Source organism: Hippoglossus stenolepis, chromosome 11, assembly GCF_022539355.2.
Source record: "Hippoglossus stenolepis isolate QCI-W04-F060 chromosome 11, HSTE1.2, whole genome shotgun sequence".
NCBI classification, from domain to species: Eukaryota; Metazoa; Chordata; class Actinopteri; order Pleuronectiformes; family Pleuronectidae; genus Hippoglossus; species Hippoglossus stenolepis.
In genome coordinates this window covers 17,039,004-17,057,953 of record NC_061493.1, presented here as the reverse complement: position 1 = coordinate 17,057,953, position 18,950 = coordinate 17,039,004, and the positions used below count along the sequence as shown (strand labels likewise).

The following is an 18,950-nucleotide window of genomic DNA, read 5'->3' as shown; positions in this document are numbered from 1 at the left end:
CAGCCTGAGATTAATGGCTGTGCACAAACATATGGTTACTCTGATGTAGGAGACGTGTTTGGCATAACATCGTCCATTAACTAAGGCTTCAAGCTCAAGAAAGGAGATCCAAATTCTGCATCGGAGATTAGTCGCCAAAGGTGCCACCTGTCTCGGGAAAATAAAAGCCTTTATAAAACTAATGATGAAATTGATTAGTGTTGCAACTGTGAGCGTAGTTAAGTGTAAAATAGAGAGATCAGAACTGTACGAGTGGTTGCAAACACTTTGTACTTGGATATCTTAACCTAAAAGTTATTTCTTGACCTTGGGGGAAGATAAAAAAACTCAAGGTCTTCTCAATAACTTTCATTGGAGCTTTGTGTCGCACATTCTCCGTCCATAGATGAAGATAAAACTTTATCTACATTTTCAGGATTTAAGGGAAAAGTGTTTAACGTATAAACAAAAGATCACAAGTCCTAAGAGTGAATCAACTTCTGCTACTTAGCAGGCGTAGGAAATAGAATTGATCTCCATGGCAACTGAACAAACTATCTTTTGTCAAAAATGTGTTAAGGTGGAAACTTTATCCATGAAATGAATTACAACATATTGCTTTGCACAAACTGGTGGCATGTTCCTCTCTGATGCAGAGTCCTTGTTGAAACAGCCTCTCCAGATGCTACGACTTCAGACAATAAATGAGGTGTCTGCTCATCGGGGACAGGATCAATACTTTCAGGTCCTCTGAAATAGTGAACACCGTTCCCAACAAATCATTCATAAATGCAACACACTAACACACACAGTCTAAATGGAGCCCCCCCCCCCTCCTTCTCCACTCAGGGCAGGGAGGCGCTCTCCATCATGTGTGAGAGGTTTGGAAGGCAGAGTCCCTAACTCAGAGGCAGCTGAGAGACTTTGAGTCATAAAACTGTTCAGCATTTCATTGATCTTAAAACATGCAGCTCTGGATGGGAATGGTGGCGTTCATATTGCATTTATTTCTTTTGAAAAATGTTTATGTGTGTTTTAAAATGAAACAGGAACAACTTGAACTGTCAATTCCACTGCTGTAACTGAAACTACACACCAGATATTGGAAAAAATAATTAAATCAGCTTAGTAAATGTAACTGGTTGGAACTCAGATCCCTCATACTTCATCCTGGCCATCGCGCCGCCCCTTGAAGTAATTAGTTACCAGTTTGTTTTAGTCATGTGTGTCCGACATCTACTGGTCGTCCTGCTGTGGACAGAGTAAATAAACACATGTAGCGTCCGGGCCGGCAGTGCAGCAGAAAGCTGAGGACAAGAACCTAACTGGCACCGCTCGATAAAAAAAGGCTTTCATTACCATGCCGTGAGGAGAATAATTTCCCCTACAATGTGACCTTCCCCTGCTCGCCTATACCTGAGGCCCCTGAGTGAGCATGCTTTTATTAAGGGCTATTTGCATAAACTGGGAAGGGGAAGACGGGAAAGGGGGTGCATTTCTGATGATGTTTTGGTTATCACTGTAGCAATGGCTGCTGCCTTGAAGGTTGTTTAGGAGACGCCGGGTGCATTTTCAAACATTCTCACGTATGGTTTTCCGTCCATTTGGGGAAGTAGGTGGGGAGACTATGAAGGCTTAGCTTTAATTAGCCTTAAATCACCCGGTGTTATGGGGTGTCCTGATTCAAAGCAATTTATGAAGAAAGACGCAGCAAGACAGTCGGAGAAGCCCAATGGCGCGTTAATGTCCCATTGGTTCGAGATGACCCAATTATTTCCCCATGCTAGTCTTCCTTTGCACTTTATTCTCCTCAGATCCTTGAAAGTGTCATTCTCATTTCAGACACTGGCCATAAGAGGTGTAATGTACATCCTTCTACTCAAAAAGTGAGAAGAGATGTAAAAGAAGCAAGGACATGCAGGTTATATCAGAATAAATCAAGTGCACTCCATACAAGAATTGCTTATTACCTATAAAACAACCATATAATTATTGAACATCACTTTTCGCAAAATGGCTCGAATAGACATGCATCATAACCTAATAGGTTTTCTATTCGTTTTTTGTCTATTCCATGTTGCACCGGAATTAAATGATTCTGATAACCAATGCAAAGCCTGAAAAAAATTATTCTAATGACAAAAAGTTAATATGGTGAATACGCTTGTGTGCAAATCAATCCAAAGCACAGACAGTAACAGTTGAACCTCAAATCACTTGTCAGCCAAAACACAAATAGACTCAAATACACTTTAACCAGAGCATCCAAAAACGCACTGGCCTCTTTTTCACATTACTTTTTCACAACAGTCGTTGCACCCCAGACACGCTGCTAACAGAGCAAAGAAAATCATCTTTGGCCCCTTCACCCTGCTCTCTAACTTTTCAACAAACAGCCCACTGGTGGATGATACAGATCAGTGACCCCCCTCACACAGCCAGCTACAAATAAAAACTTTTATTTGTCTGGGATACAGAAATCAAATACGTAGCTTATTGTATGGATATGTAATATTTTTTTTATTGATAAGCACGGTGTGTTTTTTCGCTCATGTGGTGTCTGCGGTGAGACACTGAGGTCATTAATTTGCTGTGCTTAATGCAAATCTGGGCTTTTGTCGATATTTTGATTTTATGGCCCCTATAACTGTTAAGATATATGCGACAAACACAAATGGAGGCTTAAGAGGCTAATGGGTAACATCACGCATGCTCCATCTGTGTTTATCCACAGTGCAGAGATACTTTTAATTCAAGTGGACTTTCTCTTACTTGCCCAAACGTCTACTCTGTTTGGCATCAGGTTGAGCTACAGAAAACCCAGAATTTAAACTTTAAATATGTATAAGCAGCAGGATTTGTGGGTTGCAGTTTGTTAACACTATTCAAAGTTGGTCTCCTCCTCATCAGCTCAATCAGTGAGGGAAAGCAGTGGTGGTCAAGCGAGCTAGAGAGTGAATGAAGTGAGGCAGTGAGTGGCGTGAATGATAATAAAGCAGCGAGAAATTGTTTTCAGATTGTTCACTGCGGTTATGGCTCGCCCACACCTCCAGACAACTCTGCGGGAGCGTGCAGCATTTTGTATGAATGCAACCAAAGTCTTCTTTCTATCCGCAGTGGTCTTTCTACTGTGTGTATGTCTTTGTAACTCAACCCTTCCCTCTGCCAAACACAACAGACATACAGCTCTTTATACATCCATGACACAGTGAAGGAGAGAGACAGAGGAAGCGGTGTAACCTGGTTGCTACGAGTCCTGCCCTCACACCCTCCACGCCATTATTGGCCCTGGGCTAAACCATCGCTACCCAAAGGTTGTAACCAAGAAAGCGTCCCGAACACAGAAAGATGAGTGGAAAATAAGAAATTGAGGGAGGACGGTTTCTCTGCAGACAAGCACACTGCCACACACATCTAGTGACTCATAACTGGTGATGGAGAGGGATTACTTTTGTATAGTTTTATTTTTTCAGGAATATCCTGCATAGAACCTATAACATGCAAATATTCTCTTACTTCTTTTTCAAGGTTTTAGCCAGTTCCTTTTGCAGCTTCTTTTGGAGCAAAACTAGACTCAGTCCTGCCTGGTGAAATTAACTGCAGAGTGGTAAATAGAACCGAGGGATTGACTCTGGGCTTTGCAGAGCAGTGGAGAATACGGGCGCTCTGAAGGTCTTTCGATCGACAGCCACTCAGCAGCAGCCTGCCACACTGTCACCGTATGGGCAGAGAGTCTGAGAGGCTGCCGTGATCTACAGTCTCACGGCAAATCCACCACTTTAAATCACCCCTCACTGCCCCGGCCTGCCTGCTACCTTTCCTTGCCCTCACACCGCTCCATTAGAGTTCATCCCTGCACGTTGTAACCTGTGGAGGGTCTCTTTATACGGAACGACAGCAGTGACAGTGTCGCCCTTTAAACGCACTGTAAAAAAGACTAAGATAACGCATCATCAAATTCCCTTCCACAGTAATTGGCCGACTGGATCCAAAGTGACACAAACAAGCTGCTGTCTTGCCGCTGATGAGTCTGACATCTTTGGCAGTTCTGGGCACATATGCAGAGGAGGAGGCAGTGGCTGAAGGAGTGATTTGGTAATTAAAATCCATTGTTTGCACTCGGAAATAATGGGGATCAAAAGGCCTTGAATCCGCTACCGCCTCCTCGAAGCACTGAGACAACAAGCCACGTGCCCCAGACCAGAGGAGAACATCTCTATCAGCCAACTTGTTAATGGAGCTTGAATGACTGTACTGTACATTACACAGATAAGGCTCCATTGCAACTTGAAGATATTACACACAGATTCATGATTCTAGAGGTTTTCTCGTGCAATTTTACATCTCAATATAGTAATGTGGTTTTTTTTTTAAAGGCAAGTGCTTTTTCTGTTTCCCCATTTTCCTGAGTATTCTTTGAATGTTTGTAAGCAGGAATTTACACACACAGGCACAGGCAAATCCTTCATCCTCTCTGACCTGTCAAAATGCATTTACATGGGAGCCATTGACTATGTTGTCCGCACAGGTTACCGGGGTAACATGGGCTGCATTATTCAACAGCCAAGCGTGGTTAAGATGTGAACGTTGGCCTGAATGTGTCCCTCAAAGTTCATTAAGGTTACAAAGACCATCTACAAGAAAACCCTCTGTCCATATACAGTCATTTACAATTTTTGTCAGAGACCACGGGTTCTGCCATATTTGATCCATCGTTTACATCACAGGTTTAATTCCAAGATCCCCTGGTCGATTGCATTTTGACCACTTATTCCTTACGTTAGTTTTTACTGCATTCAAAATTTGTTTACCTACTTGATAAATAAAGACGGATCCATATCTGAGCTTTCTCTGAACATTGTTTGGTCTAAAATCTAGAACATCTGACTTTTACATGTTCATGACTGATAATCAATATTAAATGCCTGATTGAAACATCTCCAACTAAAACCCAGAATGACATTAATTGTAATATAGTATCCGCCTATCAGTGTTACATTGATAAAATAGCAAGCAATATGTGGTACAACGCACTGAGTAACCAGCTGGTTGAAAAAGATGGTTTTCTAATGATGATTTACATGAGTGCACTTTAAGAAAAATGCAGCACACAAACCAAAGAACCATCACTGAAGTTAAAATACAGTCTATAGGCCAAATAGATTATTCCAATACATCAAGTAAATAGATAAACTACATTTGTTTTTAAATGGGAGGAGAAAATATTAAACATGCCTGACAGCTGTGCTGTGGAAGTACATCACCTTGCTCTGTCATATTTATTACCTGCATTGCTGAGGCACTTAAAGTGCCACAAATAAATCCTGCTCTTTCTAGGTTTGGCAAGTGGGCAAAAAAACATACCATCAGCGCTTATGGCAGCTTCACAATGCAAGCTTTTCTCTTTGCATTCTATAGTCACTTTCCCAAAAGCTCTTTATGTCCTTGAGTCCCAACAGTAAGGGATGCACCCCTCCCTCTCCCTCTCTATCCACCCATCCCTCGTTCCCTCTTTTCCCCTCTATCCATCCATCCTTGCCTCCCTCTGCTTCCCCCACCCCTCCCTCTCCCAACATGTGCTATAGCAACATAGCAGCCAGGACTCAATGTTTCAGCATGCCACAGGACAGACAGAGCATTACAGCATGGTTGAGCTTATCTATTGGCTCGGCGCCACAGTTGGCCCAGCCCTAGGAAGAAGTGTGGGCGTTCTGATTGGCCACAGGAGGATTGGAGCTTGTATCAGCTTGTCCTCTGGCTGATCTGTTGGACTGGTCCCAGCTCATAGAGAGGTGGACACTGGGAGGGATTCTAGGATTGGGGGACTCTTAAATTAAGTCACAGCGCATGCTGCAGCAAACTGGTGCCCAGGCTCGCTGAATGAACCAGTCCCTGCACTGCATCTTCAATGGGTGCACTCGTCAGAGAATAATTTAAATTTAATAAGCTACAGCAACGTAATGCAGAGACTAATTGAACAACTGAAGATTAAACCAACAGATAATACTGAGGAGACATATGTAATTACAAAAAAAAAATAGGCAGATTGGATCGATCTCTCGAGGCTACGCTTTATAATAACTATCCAATATAAGGATATTATTTTTACATATCTCTGTCATCACTTTTCTTTTAAAGAGTTACAGGAGGGCTGAGTTTAATGCAGTAGAGAAATGTATTGTGTGAATGTGTTGCATAAAATCATACACTGTCCTTAGAAGCTACAATCCCTTTCCCGTCACTTTTCTTGTTCATTGTCTGTGTTAATTTCTAAATTCTGAAAAAAGTCAAATGTCCCATCGTAGAAGTTAAATTCAGATTATACATAACAAAATGTCCTGGTGTGTGGGACAGGTGTGTGTGCGTCTGAGAAAATGGTCCTGCACACACATGCACCCCTGCAGTGTTGAGCATGACCGATACTGTATTTTTGTGAATGTCATTGATATCACTTTATGTTGTGAAAAAAAAAAAAAATTATATAGTGAATGTACAACGATCAACCTCAACACCCGTATCTGAGCTAGATTTGGAAATGAGCATGTAGCTAAATTTGGTACAAAGCATTTGTCTATTTATATTTTTTCAATTTCTAAATTACCCCAAGCATCTTTTTCTGCCTGATATTCCTATATATAACGTTTCACATCAATGTATATCAGGTTTCAAATGCACAGATACCGATTTATCAGTCGACCAACATATCGGCCGGGCTCTACTGCAGTGCATGGGAATTTGTGCAGCTTGTGAGTCACTTAATGGTAACATGCTGTGCCAGTAAGGCACGGTAAGAGATCAGAAGCAGGTGAGGCAGAGGAGCTTCCCCTGCAGTGAGGCTACAGGGAACAATGGGCTGCTGGATCACAGAGCCTCACTGCCACTGGCTTCCCCCTCCAGCACCAAGGTAGGCTGGCCCATTCATAAATCACTTTTATTCCTCCAAGTGCTCAACAGCCTCACCTCTTCGAATGATGCACTGTGTAAAGGGAAGAGGAGGGAGGGGTGGGAGGGGTGGGAGGGGTGGCTGGTGTGCGTGAGGGGGGGGGGGGCATGGGACAGGAGAGTGGGACGCAGGGTGAGGAATGGAAGTGACGAGAGAGACAAAGTATAGACGAGGAAGTGCGGGACAGAGAGGGACATGCAGATTTTCTATGAAAATAAAGAAGCACAAACTGGATTTAGAAGTAGCTCTAATCCTCCTATGATGTAGATTGGTGGGTAGACACACAAAAATGAGGAATTAAGACAAACTGTGAAACCGGCAAAATAATTTTACCAGCAGCTGGGGGGAATCTGAAGAGAACCAGAATTCCCTCAACAAAACCTTCTCAATCAGAGAGGAGACTTCCTCCACCTCTTTTCAGTAAACTCGGAGGGATGATTCTTAAAAGCTATTCACCGCACCACTCCTGGACTTTTAGTGTTATAACTTTGAATCAAAGCAGATGCAAAAAAAGACTAAGTAATGTTAAAATGAAAACAAACGACTACAAATTAATTTTAATTAAGAACAAATAAAAAATACTAAATAATTGTTTTCCCCTTATTCAAGTCGATAGCAGAGGCACCTTTGGCAGCAATTATAGGCGCTGTTGTCGGCTATGCCCCCAGAATGAATCCTCATGCAATCAGTGGTTTTATATTTGTACTTAATTTAGATCAATTTGAGTATTCTACTCAATCTTTGTCTGCTTATTAGCATTAAAATTCTCAATGGTGTTCAGTCACAATTCCTGAATAACAAGAGGAAAAGAAAAACTTAAATTATCGAAGTTTCTACAAAGAACTTGTAATCAGCTGATTAACATTGCATTTGTTTCCACCCATACTGAATCCCCTGAATAATATGGGTGATGGGGTGATTTCACATTAATCTGTTTTAGTTATTAGTTTTTTAATATGAATGGAGATGCACCTTAAAGTGGTATTCAAAAGGAGAAACACACATTCTACGCCTTCATCCAGTGAAACAAAGCACATCCATTAGTAGACCCTTTTCTTATTGATCGATTGACTGCTCAGCTAAACATTCGGCCCCCGAGCTATTCATCATGGGGGGGAAGATGTAAGCCACGCTGCTGAGTTTCAGGGGAAGATGGGATGTCTGGCTGTAACTGAGATTAAACTGGTGGGTTGGGTGGCTGGAACAGTGAGGGTGGAGACCCGCAGAGGGGATCCACAAAGCGCACTAGGGCTTCTTCTGTGGGAATGGGTTACAGGCCACAAAAAACTTAACACGCGGCAGGTTAAAAAATGTGCACGTGCAGGCATAGTTACTGTGTGTGTAGATCTACACATAATTCATGAAAAGGCTGCTCTGGACAGTTGCTCCCGGTTAAAATTTAAGCAGTGTGCACACGTAGATACTGTAGTGCAATAACAGGTGGACATTTCCAGTTGCCATTTATGCAGCAGCAATTCGGCACTTTTGATTGGCCATGTAAGGTCAAGTTTTGAGTGGGCACATTAACAGGGAATCCATTTTATCTCGCAAACGGTCAATTCTTGCAACAGCCGTAAAGATAATGTAATCGAAAAAGCTGTAAATCGCAGTGACGATATATTAATTAAATTGCTCGCTTAAATCTATGCAGAATTATCTCAGCCATGACGACTTGAGAGATAAGTGAGTGAGGACAGAGTGACTGTAAGCTTCTTAAAAGGCTTATCAAATCGAGGACCAGACAATCGCATGACATTTTTTTTGGCTTGTGGAAAAATACGCTTTTTAAGAAATGTTCATGGTGTATTCGAGGTGTTTGTGAGTTTATTATAAGTGAAATGCCACAGTCTAATACCCGTGCGATCACCTTGTTGAAGAGAGCATTTGGTGTGCACAACCACAGACTTACACATCCTGGGGCTCTCTGCAGTTAAAATGCAGGTGGGGTAAGTGCGAGGACTTGCGTGCTGTCATTGAGGTATAAGAGGTAAAAGAGGAAAGTGGAGGAGAGAGTGAAAAAAAAAAAAAAGAGAGGAGGGCATAGAGGACATTGCTTCCGTACAGTATAGATGTGCCCCGTGATGAGCCCAACTAATTAAACAGATTCTTCAGTGGCCGCGCCTCGGGAAAGCTTGAAAAAGACACTTGAAAATTAATGAGAGCTCAAAAAGGAGAGAAGGCAGCCCAAACTTTTCAGTGCCTCCGAGGTGCGGCTGCCACTTGTCCCCCTGCATTGCCAGAAACCGTATATGAAAAAATTAATAAATGGGGGAAACACAACAACCTATCCCAGGGTCTAAAATCCTCCACGCTTCCCTGCACTTCACATTCAGCATTACTCTCCACTCCATTTCCCGAATATGCAGTTATTCTAAGTATAGCGGCTAGCGGACGAAGCTCGACCATAAGCAGAGTATTGCAGCTCTATTTAAAAAGGAGAACCATAGAGAGTGGTGGGGGGGGGGGTCAAAAGGACAGAGATTGAGGGGTTGGTATCAGAGGAGGCGGTGGAATCGGTGGTGAAGGATGTAAAACAGGGGAGGGGGGACAGAATCAAGAATATACAAGTGGGAGCACGAGAGACCACTTTATTTGGTGCTCCTAAAAATAGCGCAGCAAATGGTAGCAGCGGCTAGCTGGCCTAACGCTGCTCTCTCCTTCCAGGCTGGTGGAATCAATAGGCAGGGAGCTGTAGGGAAGGCTTCCCGGAGCCTGTGACCAACAGTTGCTGGGGTGGGGGTGTATGAACGAGGGGAGGTGGGGTGAGACAAGGAGAGGAGCAGAGTGGAACGGAGCGGAGCGGGAACTATTTTTTGCACTGCTTGACTAAATATGGTCAGGTTGGGTGGTGAGACAAGACACAGGAGCACCCCGGCAACAGGGGCCTAGGCGTGTTTCACATGCTTGGCTTCCCACAAAGTGCTAACCATTCAGCTTGGTCCTCGCACTGTGGGGTAGGAAGCTGCTGGCTGGTCGGCCTCTTGTCCCTAATTTGTTGCCACTGTGTTCTTCCTGTGCTCTCTGCCCTCCCGATCGCAGCAGCATCTCTGCTTAATCTCTTCCTCATAAAAAGGTGACCCTCGTAGTGCACTTTCAGGAACGCATAGGCTGCATATTGATGACTTATACATGGGCAGATAAAAAAAATCTAAAAACAGCCAATACACCATAAAGATATTGCAATTTCCTTCATGTGTAGCCCCTGACAATAGGAATCACATTAGCATGGAATGTGAGGGACAATTAAAAGTACAGCTGTCTTCTACCGCAGTGGCAGATACACTTACTAAATACCTCTATCACAATTCTGCTCTCAAACATTCAGTAAACTCCCTGTTCTAAGCTGCTGTATAAAGTTCCACTGAATAATAAAAGCGCATTTTAGGAGCAGCATAAAGCTCTGGGGCTGCGTGTGTGTGTGTCGATGGAATAAGAAAAAGGCAGGGTGGGAGGACGGTTGGTATACTTTCTGCCTCCTCCACCGACCAGGGCATCCTCCCAGCTCTCCCCCTCAGAATGCACATGATGGAGAGGAGAGTGCTGCAGAATTTTTTTTTACCCCTCCTTCTCTCCCTGCACCCCCCTCCCTTTTTTTTTCAAAAGGCAGTTCTTCATGCCAGCTCTACGTCTTCCTTTTCTGAAGGTATGACTTGTGTTTGTGTGGGACGATGTGTGGATGTGTGTGTGAGTGGATGTGTGTGTGTGTGTGTGTGTGTGTGTGTGTGTGTGTGTGTGTGTGTGTGTGTGTGTGTGTGTGTGTGTGTGTGTGTGTGTGTGTGTGTGTGTGCGCGTGTGCTCCCTTTCTCTCCTTTTCCCCCATCCTCCCCTCCCTGACTCTGGCACTCAACCCGCCCGCCACCACCCCTCCTCCCCCAATCATAGAAGCTGATTCAGCGAGTCAGGCGTGCACCCGGCACACACGATGGCTGCAGCAGCTGGAGCGCTCTCTAGGTCATTATGGCTCTCTTCACTACGGGAAGAGGAGGAGAGGAGGGGAGGAGAGGAGGAGCAGCTCAGATAAGAAAACTGATCTGACAGGTAATATATGCTCTTGCTTGGCTTTTTGGACGGAGTTAACCCCTGAAGGGCCTTTGACGTCTCCTGTCCTGTCTCTTCACTCTCTCTTCTTCGGATGCGATCAGTTATTAACTGCATGGTGTGCCTGTGAGTCGCGTAGTCGGAAGGGGGAGTGGAATGTTCTGCAGCTGCAGCAGCAGCAGCAGCAGCAGCAGCACTGGGACAGAACTTAACCAGAGAACACCTTGGGCTTTTTTTTTCTGCTCTTGTTCCTCTCGTCTTAGAAGAAGGGAAGAAATAAAGGCTTTATGAAAAGAAAAAAGTATGGAGTGGAAGAGGATGCAGGAGGAGGTGGAACAGGGGAAAGGGAGGATGGGGAGTTGCTATGGTCCACATGGAATTTAGCCCTGTTTTTTGCACTCTCCACTCTATCTCTCTCATCTTGTTCTTTCTCTCTCCCTCCCTCCCTCTCTTGTATTGCTCTCTCTCCATCTCTCTCTCTCTCTCCCCGTCTCTCTCTCTCTCCCGTGTTCCTGGCACTGGCCGGACATGCTGCAGCAGCAGAGCTCTTTGGCTCATTAGGCTTCATGGTTGCAGCCCTGCCGCTATCTAATGACGGACTCGTTAACTCAGACCTGCACTGGTGTGGAGAGACATTCCCTTATGCACAATTCGCCCTCTGCATCCGACTCCTTCCAAGGTGTTTTTGTCTCCATGACCAAGGATACTATAATTATTTGGACTTTTAATGTATTTTTTTAATGTATTTTTTAATCTCTTTTTTCTTTTAGTTTTTTGGTCCTACCAGACCACTTTATCAGTTAGATTGAGGGGCGGGGGAGGTCGCTGCCATTCTTAATTGATGGGAGGTAAGTTTGAGGACACGTCACACTTTTAAACCCGAGGCTGGCCGATTGGGGCGGAAGGATGGATTGTGGCGACCAGGGGGATGACGAAGCATCAGAATAATGAACAGCGGGGCAGGTCCGGAGTTCGGAACAGGGGGAAAAGAGGATTGATGGCACAAAGCTGGGACAAGTGTATTAACACAGATGTGGGGGGGGGGGTTATTGGGCAGCAATAGTTGGCTGTGTAGATGTGTGTCACTGGCTGAACCGCTAGCACTTGAGGTAGTAACCCAGTTTCTTCTCTATTTCTCTATCTGTAAAGGATTGCTATAGGCTAGGCAGGGCGTGCAGGGCACACAGTGCTGCAGTGTTATCGCCTAAACCAGAAAAGACCCAACAACCACGGGGCTAATTTGCTGGTTCATGTTCCCCAACCTCCGTCCTGCTAAGCGTAGGAAGGAATTTCAAACCCCCCTCTCTCCTCTTTGCTCACCCTCTCGGGTGGCTGTGACATTTCCTAAACAGGACGTCACACCTTTCGGACCAGGCTCACCCACCTGCCCAGCCCTGTCTTTGTGCAGAGAACAACTGTCACCGCCACTTCAACCTTCCTTCATTACTATTCCAAGCCCTACCACTGCAAAAACATTGCACCACTTTCCCCATTTATTCAGCTCTATTCCACCCAGTCTCCCAATTCAAACCTAAGCTGCTGCCCCCTCCTCCCTAATCCATTTTTTCGATTTACACCCATAGCCTCAGCATTCAGTCTGCTGGCTAGCTTAGCCCGGTTGGGAGGCAGTGTGGACTTGTGGAATGTGTTGGTGTGGGGCAAAGATTCATTAGAGGCTTGCTGAACAATTCTCGCTACCATGCAAATGGTTATTGATCTGTTCCACCCACTCTGCAACACGACAGCTGGTTTGGCTGTGAGCACAGACAGGTGACGTTTGATCAGAGGGAAGAGGAAGTGAGAGAAGTTGACCATAAAAACAGTGCTGGGGGAGAGGGGGAGAGAGAGAGGGAGAGGGAGAGAGACGGAATTATGGGGAGGGGGGGGCTAAACAGGACCAATCCACAAGTGCTGAGTGGGCATTAGCGCCTTCATGTGACCTATGGCCTGCCTCTGCGCCTAAAGCCCAAATCCTGCTCACAATAGCTTCCTGTTCCACTTGGATCACCCTCGTTTTCAAGCATCAGCAACTGCTCCAGCTCGCCACTGGGGACACCGCTGACGCCAGAGAGACAGGCAAGAGAGGGGTACGTATGGGCAAATGTGAGAGGTGGGAAAGAAGAGAGGACACAGAAGGTGGGGGTGAAACAAGAGAACCAGATGACGGTGAGGGAGACAGGAGTGGGAGGAGAGAAGAGAAAATGTTTTAGTATGTCAGCGGGGCCATGCAGCTTATAGGTGCACCACTGCTCCCAGGACACAGCAAATGGTCGTCATACAAGATGAGGTGCACACAGAGGCGCCTCTTACCAAGGACTTTCCTTCAAGGAGAAAACTCTTCTTCTTCGCTGCAGAATTTTTTTGTCCAACCCTTTAATCTACCTCATCAACATTTTTTTCCTGGAAAGACAAAAAGACTTCCACTTTCTAACTACTTAAAAAAAAAAAGAGAGAGAGCTGTCTTCCTCCCCCTGACCCTCCTGGTTTCTCCCAGTTTTTTTGGAGGACAGTGGGGGTCACTGTTAGTCGACTATGGTATGGACTGCAAAACTTTTGTTATGTTCAGGGGCGGGGGGACTGGCTGTTCAGCCTTACATGGCAACCAAAGGAAAGCCTTGAGCGTGGACCTGAATTTACACTCAAAGTCACCTTACGGTGCAGACTACCATACTTGGGAGGGAGAGCGGTGAGGAAAAATGTTCTGCTCATAACTTCCTGACCTTGGCGAAAGGTGAGAAAATGTCATACCTAAGATTACCTCCTTGGTGCACATACTTCTTTATGTACCCATATGAACATATGATAGCTATGGAATGTAAAGAAGTATGTATTCCTGGTGAGGTGCGAGTCCTCGTTCTGGAAAAATGATGTTGCACAGCGCTGTCTGAGGACGTGTTTGTGCTTTGCAAACTGTTAATATGGCTGTGATCGTGGTGTGAGAGAAAATAGCAGGCGAGGTAAAAAGAGAGCGAGAGGGAGGAAGAAAGCGAGAGAAAGAGAGCATGAATGTGAGTGGTAGGGCTCATACATTAGCTATACTGTCTCTGGGCAGTCTCACTGCAGCAATAATCGCTGTAGGGAACTTACTGCTTTCTCAATTTGGCTGAGTTGGCCAATAAAAATCTCTCATCCAAGATAGGCCAACAATTGAATCCCACAATTCATTGAACAATTATGTAAGTTAGATAGCAATCGTGTTTCGGGCTTGCTTTGAGTTTTAGCCATCGGCACCAACTATGAGCAAAAAGTCGCCTTGTTACAACGCCATATGCACATGGTCTCTTTCCCTCATGTGATTTTACTGCATTACAGCCCTTGAAATTCAGCCAGTAGCAACTTAGCCCTAACTTCAGCAAACAGAGAATGGTGCTCCTGACCATTAATACCATAATCTTTTCCAGTACTTCCACAAAGCAAGGGGGAAAGGGACCATAAACTCTGCCTTTGTTGCTGCATTTTTTTTTTTTTAACATGCAACTGAAAGAGCAGGAAATAGTTGCTGAGTAGGCAGAATGAAGAGGCACTGTCGCTGCTGCCACACACTGGCTCTGTCCTACTGCTGTATCATATGGCTTCCGTGTTAACAATCTTGTGTGTTTAACTACGACTGCCCGTCCCTTTATGTTGCTGCCCTTATCTGCACCCCACCCCACATCAACCCGGCTGCCCCCGTGGCTCCCCTCCTCTCCCCCTGATTCCTGCTCTCATTGTTCACGTTTGCTATGCTTGCCAAATGCTTTGCCGGGGCCGCATGGCAGTAAGATTAGACCATCAAAAAGTGACAATGCAGGATCAGGGTCAACTCTGGCCCGTCAGCTGATTCCGATTGTCAACTGCTTCAAACAAATAAAAGGCAACAGAATATGGACAGAGGTGCGGAGAGAAATGAAGCCAGGGGGGAGGCGGTGGGGAGGCGGTTTGCACAGCGGGCTATTCATATCTAGCACTTTCACCTATTCTGACCCTCTGTATGGCCCGTGCCTGGATCACAGACGAGGCCTGCACCAGTTTTAGCACAGGTTTACCTCTATTCAAACCCCTTTAATGTAGAATCACTGCTCTGCTAAAGGTAATTCCTCCACTGCAGTTTGACTCCAGCTTGAAAAATCTAATGGAAGAGATAATAAAGATAGAAAAATGTAATATTTCAATAGTTCTAACCAAGAAATAAACTAATCAGAAGGTTAACAATCCTAATCAAAAATCTACAACGGCAATTCAACTATTACTACAGTTCGCCTTATAAGGATGATCTTATATATGCTCATATCAAAAGTTCCTTCATTAAATTAGATTTATTTTAATTTTAAATGAATTTTGTTTGTAGCTGCAGGCTGGAGTGTATCCATGCCATCAAAATTTATCCTGCAGTAGAGCAGCGAAAAAGCAAACCCATGCCACTCTAGTACAACGGTTTGCTTCTGAAATACAGGACACTTTATTCTGAACTGATTAATTAGCCAAGGTTACGGCTGACTTAATCTATTTCCCTTAAGTAAAAGAACTATCTAACCAGAGGTGGCATCCGTGACAAAGACACTGAAAATCAAAACGTATTTTAACTGAGTTGACCCACTCTAGTTGAAAACATTTAAGCGGAAAAAAGCAACAATAGAAATGAGATTTTAGCCCAAAGATTTTCAATTTCGCTGAAGAAGTAACATTTGATCTATGAAGAATAAAACAAAAGTCCTGCTCAAATGTTCTCAGGGAAATACTTGAAGGCAGGGTTTGAATAAAATGTTCAACATTTTACACAAAGCTGACTAGTTGCTGATTCTTTAACGGCGGCTAAAAAGGGTCAGATCAATTTATAATAATTCAACATTATAAAGAGACGCTAGAGAAAAGGTCACCTCAGTCCACAGGTAAAACAGAAAAATCTTTTCTTATTTTTTGCGGTAGGAACAACATAATAAAGCTTAATTTCCATGCTTCTAACCATTCAGACCCTGCATGATATTCTATCTGCCAGGACATAAGAGGCGTGAAGGAGTGAACGGCTTGCACTGCATGTTTCTACCAGGCCCTCAATAGCTCTGACCTGCTGTCTGAGTGACAAACGCAGCAGATGCTGACATTATCAAATACTCAGTGCCTGTCGTCCCCCTCTGCTTTTGCCCTGTTATGGCCCTTAGACGAGGTGAGCAGCCCGGCCACCTGACTCTGAGTGACGGAGGGACTGTGTGAGTGTGTGCACGTGTGTAAGTGAGCAAGCATGAATGTGCATGTGTTTGTTACAAATAGACCTGCCTCTGGTGTGCCATATCAGCCTAGCCCTATGTTGACCTCTATCCTGTCTACAAGCAGTGCTGTATATCCCTCAGCTGTCGCTGGCCACTCCTGAGAACCTCTCTTGAGCCTTGGCAGGAAAAAATTTAATAATTATAACAGCTGACTATTTCAAATTCATCTTTAAAAATAGCGTTAAAGGAAAATTTATAAAGTTCAATTAAAAAAAAGAATGAAGGCTAAAAATTTGCCAAATAAATACTGCTTAAACATATCTTAACTCAAAAGTAGAGCTTATTTTTCGGGGTTTGACAGGTGTTTGAGAAGTTCAATGTTTTGTGGCAATAATAAAATATTGCAGCAGTAAAATTAAAAAGAAAAACTGCAAAGCAGTTTGTGCAGCATGGTTAAAATATGGAAAAGGAGGTTTGATGTTGCCCGAATAGCTGAAATGTTTAGTGATCTTATAAATGACTACAACTACCATAAACTTAGGTACAAAAAAACCACAAAAACATAATCACAATGTTCTTTATGTGGGTGTTACTGTGACAATTCTTTTTGTATTAGCACAGGATGGATTTTTAGTACAAACTGTTACAACAGCAGTGCACTGCAGAGCCCTGAAAGAGACATAATATAATCTGCCCTCAGTCACTGTTCAAACACTACCCTCTACACTAGAAATCAGTCTCTAGGTCTTAAATGACTGTTTAAATTAATGTTGTGACTTGACGCCCCAGAGTGCTACAGTAGGCGTGTGAGTGAAAGAGCTTGTGTATGCGGTTATGCCTCTGCATTTGTCTGTTGGCCGTCTCGGTGACCGGAGTAGCGGCGTGCTTGCAGCAGGACCCATCTGTCAGAGTCTGTAATTGCTTCATGACTCCAGGACATTTGACTCAAGTGCACTGCCACAGATTATTATTATCCTTTTCTCAGGGAACAATTTTTCTCACTCTCTGGGAGGGGGCAAGCATTAAACTTAAAAAGATAGCGAGCAGGATAAATAGGCTGCCTGGGAGGCAGCAAAGGAGAAAGTTAGGTAAGGTTGATCAACTGTACCCATGTGTTATTGGTGTGGTGGTAAATGTGCCTGTGTGTGAGTGTGTGTGTCACGCAGAGTGGGTGAAAGTGGACAGGCGAGAGAAAAAGCAGAAGAGAGGAAGAGACTACAGCACTGTCCATTTCAACGAGTGGGAGCCACAACTTTGATTTTTAACAAGATGTTCAAATGCAACACGGCCTCGCTCTGGCTCTTTTGGGATGAAACCTAACGGCAGACCAAACATTTTGAGAGTTCACTTGACTTCAGCGGTTTCCATGTTGGTCTCTGAAACCTGTGATTCCAAAATGCTTTGCTAAAGCTGGTAAAATGGAACCAAATCACCTCTTGAATGGATTTGGTCCCCTTCAACCAGCTGTAGCTATGCATTGATGACTACAAGGACCTTCGACACAATCACTCCAGCAGCAGCGAGGCCACGTCTTGATGAGCACTGGCTTATTATGGCCTATTCCTCTACCTACAACATCTGTGGTGTGGTCAGAGGTTGTCATGTTCAATGTTAAACCTGTTTATGTTGTTTTGACTAATAAAGAAAAGCAATCCCAGCTTTAAAAACTTTGCCCTGGTCCCGTTTCCTGACTCCTGAGTGTTGCCTCTCTGACTCTAGAGGGATTGATATTCTGACCACACTATCAATGGCTGTTTCAAAAATAGCAGGGGGTAGACTGTATGCGCTATTTCAGAAGCAGAGCACTCACATGTCTGTGTGAGAATGTGCGGCTGTCTTGCTGAGACACCTCCTAAGCTCATGTCACTAGATGCTAACAGTCAATTACACTGTGGGTGGGAATAGGCAAAAGGAAAAAAAATCTAACATAAAGGACATGGTGGATGTAGCTCAGCAGGGATATGATGGGACAGTAAAAAAATAAATATGACAATAAGAGTGATGGAAACAACGAAGGGGGCAGGATATAGTTGTTAGAGTACACACAGAGGCACACACTCTTTGGTCTCGTTCCCCTGAAGCCTCCTGCAATGATGTTGGACGAGGCTGAGCGAGATGAGAGCCAGACACTCTGGAGGACAGGAGCCCAACGCACAAATCACAGGAGCAGACATTCGCAAACAGTTACAGCCACACACATTCACTCGTTGTTACTGCAGAACAAGCAGCCAGGGAAAAAACTTCCTGCGCACGGTCTCCCTCCCCCTCCTTCTCTATTCTCTCCTTTTATACCTTCCTAATTTGGTGCTTAATGCTACTTCAAACTGAAGTGTTCTCAAACTCCGACAATATACAACACAGCCACAGAAAAGCTCCTGAATCATTTGCTCCAAAATTGATCTAAAAGCTGGAAGCTTATCTAATTTGTCTAATTACTCACAGAGATTGACGATCAAATTGATTGTAAATAGCTTTTTTCTATTCTCAATTTTCGACAGTTTTTAAAGTGTTTTCATTGGACCAATAACCATGAAATCTATTTGGGTAACATAAGAAGCACTAGCTCAGTCAAACGCAGAAGTCTAACTCGATTAGTCTAGTCTTAAATGAGCAAGAGAGAGGGTGAAAATTGAATCAATGGGAGCCCAGACGAACATGCAAACCTTTGATCAATTTTGTAAATTTATCTCCATGGACCTACAACACTTTTGTCTGTCTAATAGTAATCTCCGCTGACAATACCACTACTATTATGGTGCAGCCTATTAGTTCCGACTACTGGGAATACTTGTTCTGCATTTTGG

At 44.1% G+C, this 18,950-nt stretch overlaps 1 protein-coding gene and 1 long non-coding RNA gene across 8 annotated transcripts in view; one reads left to right on the top strand and one right to left on the bottom strand.

Annotated features, from left to right (window-relative positions):
- The window catches only part of mib1 (MIB E3 ubiquitin protein ligase 1), a 52,306-nt gene that overhangs the window by 13,734 nt on the left and 19,622 nt on the right, over positions 1 to 18,950 (bottom strand). The window lies entirely within an intron of this gene.
- Positions 10,798 to 17,816, top strand: LOC118118103. Its single transcript, XR_004697866.2, has 2 exons — positions 10,798 to 10,960; positions 11,498 to 17,816. It is a non-coding gene; the product is annotated as an uncharacterized LOC118118103 (long non-coding RNA).